The following is a 5,043-nucleotide window of genomic DNA, read 5'->3' as shown; positions in this document are numbered from 1 at the left end:
AGCAGACGTTATTCGAAGGGTTAGTGTGACAGTATCAATAAAGCCTCTTTATGAGTCACCAATAGTCAACAGCTCTTGGGACTTTTTATCGACGTGCATCTGTAATATGATTGATCAGATCATTCTTTAACTGAACTTTTGTGCCCCAGCCAGGCCCTGCGAGATGCGGGGAGAAGCGGGTATTGCTGTGACACAACACTGGGTTGACAGTGACTTTAAAATCACCGCAAATCCGGAGGAGCCATCTTTTCTTCACATTGGGATGATAGAGTGGCCCATGAGCTATGGGGTAACTGGTATTAGCGACTCCATTTGTGACCAGAGCACTCACGGTCTGCTACAACTTTTGGGCCTGATGGCATATGCACAGTCGGGCTTTCAGATATTTTGTGGACTGTCAGGTTTAATGTTCAATGTCACAGTGATTCCCTTCATACTTCCCAAAATCATTCTCCCAAAACAGCAGCATGTTTTCCTTAGTATAAGGGTTAGACTGGTTTCTTCTTTAGTCATCGTCCGGTGCAACTTCTGCCCAGTTCAGCCTGAATCTTCCCCAAGCCAGACCTACCATTAAGGCTGGGTAGTACCTCTCACCCCGAACAGCTGCAAATTTAGCAGCCTGTCCACTTGAGCTCCACCTTAACATCAATGTGCCCACATGGGCACAGCTTCTCCAGGATTATGTCCTTCAGAACAGTTTTTTTGCCTTAAGCGGAAGATGCTGTAAGCTTTTTCTTTTATACCACAGTCTATCGGAACACCAAGCGATGACGGCTGCACCCGGTGTCCAGTTCCATCCTATAGGGTTTGCACTCCAACAAACAGGTACCCAGGTATTCATGAAGGACCCACTGCCCAAAGACAAAAAACATGCAAAGTGGGGGCACTATCCCTTGCGATGAGGTGTCACCTCTTGACATCCTGGGTCTTGTCTAGGGTATGCCAGGGATCCTCTTTTTGTCGGCCAGACCACAGGCCTCTTTTTCTTTTGTTTACAGGCACACTCAATGTGTTCCTATTTTGCCACAGTGTTGCACAGGTCCTTACACCCTGCATTCTGATGCCTGGTGACCCGGCTTACCACAGTGGTAAAACATTCTTGACTCTGCACAGTTTTGTGGGAGGTTCTTGTGACACTTTTTTGCACCCTAGCGAGAGTCACCGATGTATTGCGCCTCCCCTGTAGCAGTTCCATGGAGACAGCAATATCAACAGCCTTCTGTAATGTAAGCTGAGCCTCTGTCAGTAGCGCTTGCGTGTAGCTTCACGTACAGGCCACAACACTAACCTGTCACGTAGGGCATCATTTAACATCTCTTTAAATTCACAGTGTCTGCTAGCTTTTTTAAAATTGCTACAATTGTACATCTGTTTCATGTTCTTTTTGGTCTCTTTGTGGAACCTGTATCTTTTCAGCAATTCCAGTGGTTTTGGGGAAAATGGGACCCCAGGATTTCCACAATGTCACTGTAAGAATTTAGTCTCAGGCCTAACAGGGTGTAGTAAGCTGCGTAGCAGGGAGTAGTTTTAGCCCCTACAACACATAAGAATATTGGCACCTTCTTCTCTTCTGTAATGTCATTTGCAATAACAAAAAGCTCAAAACGCTCAGTATACACATGCCACTGCACTATAGTCTCCTCAAAAGGTTCCAGTGGCCCAGTAAGTGTAGCCATGGTTTTAGTTTCACTTTCACAGTCAGTGCAAACAAACAGTTTTTGTTTGTTTATTTGTTCTTCACCTTGACTTCTACTTCCTTCTGTTACTGGAGCAGCACCGGGATCCCACCATCGTCACCATTTGTTATATCCTTGGGGGCAGCCGGTTTAGGAAGAAATCACTTGAGGTCAGACAGCAGACAGCTAACAAAACTACCATTTATTTACAGACACAGAGCTCACCTAACCGGCCGAAGCAGGGTAGGCTATCCCCTAATAATCTAACTCAGTTGCCATAGGAACAAAAACCTTGATAACCAAATACACAACAATTGACTCTGTGCCCTCCACACCTGCCCCTCCCCCACCCAGCAGGAACTATGCACCTTCCCAGCCCTTCAGCAGTTCTGCTCCTGAGCCCCATACCTGCCCCTCCAGGGCTCTTCACCCCTCTCCCGGCCCCAGGGCTGGTGCTGCATGAGGGGGGAGAGTAGGGGCAGAACTGAGGCTCATGGGGGGAGAGAGACAGGGGTCAGACTGACCCATTGAACACAGGAGGGAGCAGGCTGTCAGGAAGGGGGGCAGAGGTGGGGCTGCCATGAGTAGCTCCCCTCCCCCAAATTCCTCTGGATCCTGGGCGGAGGGGGTGCTGCCTGCCTCCTGCAGCAGCGCTGACTGGCTGCCATCCCCACTGCCCCACCTCCTGGGGAAGACCAGCCAATCAGAGGGGGTATCCCAGACAGGGCTGTAAGTTCTTGCTACAGCCAAGCGAACCCAGGGGTGACCAGCTCCTGCAGGTAGTGACCAAGCGACAGTGCAGACTGGGACGGTGGAGACCGTGCGAGAGGATTCTGGGAACTTCCCGCACAGGGAAACCATGCTTGGGACCAGTGATGTGTCAGCATTGCCTGCACTGCAGGGAACCCCTGGGAGGAGGAGAAGTGAAGGGGCCTTGTCATGGGTGTGACGAAGTGGGGGTTTTCTTGGCGTTTTCTGTCTTTTCAAGGGTTTGCATGCACAGGGGGTGGGACTCAATGTACCTGGGTGTTACTGGTTTAACGAGGTGAGGGGAGAGGGAGTTTGTTGTTACAGAGGACCGGAGAGGGACCCCAGCCCAGGAGACACAACCGGTTCTGGCCAGTGGGAGGACAATGGGCTGCAGAGAGAGGACCCCGGTGACCTGACCAGCCGGTTCCAGCCAGAGGAGAGCTGCGAGGAGAGGGGACTCAGGCCTTCCTGTTTACGACCCTGTTTACCTGGAGAGAAGACAATGGACTGAGGCGGGGCTTGAGGCCGGGGATATCAGAGACCCAGCTGGGAAGCAGGGGGGCTCGGGCTGGCGAGGGGAAGCAGGCAGAGCCCACCTGGATGCAGGGAGACTGGGATGTGCTGTTATTGTGAGAGGCCAGGCCTGAGGCCCTGAGAGTTTCCTGTGCTGTGTTCAACTCTCAATAAACCCTCCTGTTTTATGCTGGCTGAGAGTCACTCTGGTCTAGAGAACAGGGTTGCATCAGCCCCTTTGGGGGTGAAGAGGCCCAGGGGGTCCAGAGTGCGTGGACTCCCGGAGGGGGCCCACGGCAGAGACAGACGTGCTAAGGCTCAGAGAGGTGCGGCTCCAGGAGGTGGAGGGGCCTGACCCCGAGAGAGAGTGGACCCCTGAGAAGGGCTGTCTCACTGAAAGGGGCACCCCCCACGGACCGCACAGGGCCAAGTGTGGGCACGATCTGTGAATCCGTGACAATGGGCTCTAACACATCATCTCTGCTTTCCCTTTGTCTGGTAGGAGTGGGAGGGATAGCTCAGTGGTTTGAGCATTGGCCTGCTAAACCCAGGGTTGTGAGTTCAGTCCTTGAGGGGGCCACTTAGAGATCTGCGGGAAAAATCTGTCAGGGACAGCACTTGGTCCTGCTGTGAAGGCAGGGGACTGGACTTGCTGATCTTTCAAGGACCCTTCTAGCTCTATGGAATAGGTATATCTCCATATAATGGGCCCTACTGGTGGGAGACCACCACTGAACATGCCATATTGCCACCCTCACCAGAGTCCTTGTTCTTCCTGTTGTCTGTCCTCCTCCCGCTCTGTATGCCCTGGGCCTGGTGGGTCTTATCGTGCTGGACATGAGCTGCATGCCCTCATCATCCTCTAGGTGGCCCTCATGGGCATCATTAGAAGTATGGCCATGGCCCCATGGACGCAAGATACGGAGCCCTGGTCGCTGGGGTGTGGGGGCCATATTGCAGAAGATGCACCATTAGCATCCGCTCTGTGCTGGGATGCCGTGCAGGGCTCACAGCCCAAGATTTAGCTGGCAGCAAATATACTAAAACTGGAATGATACAGAGAAGGTTAGCATGGCCTCTGCGCAAGGATGACACGCAAATTCGTGAACAAGGGAGGCAAGAGGTGAGAAGCCAGTTATGCAGCTTTATAGTATTCAGCCCACAGCATCTCCGGCACTCTGCCCCCCTGCCTGCTCACTGGCTCAGCTGACAATGGGCGCAGGGGCAGGGGAGTGTATTTAAGGGACTTGTGGTCTGTTCTTTCAGCACATTTTAGCCGGACCGGAGAGAGCAGCCACAGGGAGCGGCATCTGTGTCACCTTCTCGTTCTGGTATCGTAGGCAGTTTTGTTTAGTAGCTATAGGCAGTTTGCTAGGCTTGAAATAGTATTGTGCCTTGCAGCACTTTCCCCAAGTGCGGTGTGACTGTGCGTGTTGGGGGTGTGTTTTTGTGTGGGAGTCTGTGAGAGTGGAGGTGGGTGTGGGGGGTAATGTGGGGGTGTGTGAGGGTTCAGGCACCTGATACAATTATATAATTTAAAGCTTCAGACAAAGAAGGCAGTAAAGTGCTAATTGTACTGGAGTTTGGAATTTGGAAGTTGCTGTTTTAGCGAAGGGTGGTGGGGGGGGGAATTTTTTTATTTTGGGGCAAATAAAATTAGTTTGTGTTGATTTCGGGGTGTTTTTAATAAAGAGCAAAGAAATTGGGAAATGGGGGCACCTAGATGCCATTCATGCAGCTGAGGATCTGGCGCTGCCCCTTTGTGTCCCTAACCAGTTGGTTAGGGTACCCAGCTGGGAGACCTGCATTTGTCATGGGTTTGCACCAGGTCTCTCCCCTCCCAGGTGGGGCACTAACCCAGGCATTACTGGGCATCAGGGGACACCACCACCTCATGTTGCTGAACCAGCATCTCGTTCCCCTTGTCAATGCAGAACAATGTGCTTTTGTTTTGCACATGGCCCAATGAACCATCTCACATTTCCAAAATACTTTTTAAATTGAGAACAATTTGTCAGAATCGACATTCAACTGGAATCTGCATTTTTCAATGGAAAACAGTTTTGGCTGAAACACTTTGCTGAGCTCTAGGCGAGATCCGTAC

General features: G+C 51.6%; 1 pseudogene; it reads left to right on the top strand.

Moving 5' to 3' along the window:
* The first annotated feature begins 3,961 nt into the window (after nucleotides 1-3,961).
* LOC116829086 (U6 spliceosomal RNA) lies at nucleotides 3,962-4,047 on the top strand (annotated as a pseudogene).
* Nucleotides 4,048-5,043: the final 996 nt, after the last annotated feature.

The sequence above is a fragment of the Chelonoidis abingdonii genome, chromosome 10 (genome assembly GCF_003597395.2).
Source record: "Chelonoidis abingdonii isolate Lonesome George chromosome 10, CheloAbing_2.0, whole genome shotgun sequence".
Taxonomy (NCBI): Eukaryota; Metazoa; Chordata; order Testudines; family Testudinidae; genus Chelonoidis; species Chelonoidis abingdonii.
The sequence above is the reverse complement of the archived record's forward strand: the minus strand, read 5'-3'. Positions and strand labels throughout refer to the sequence as shown.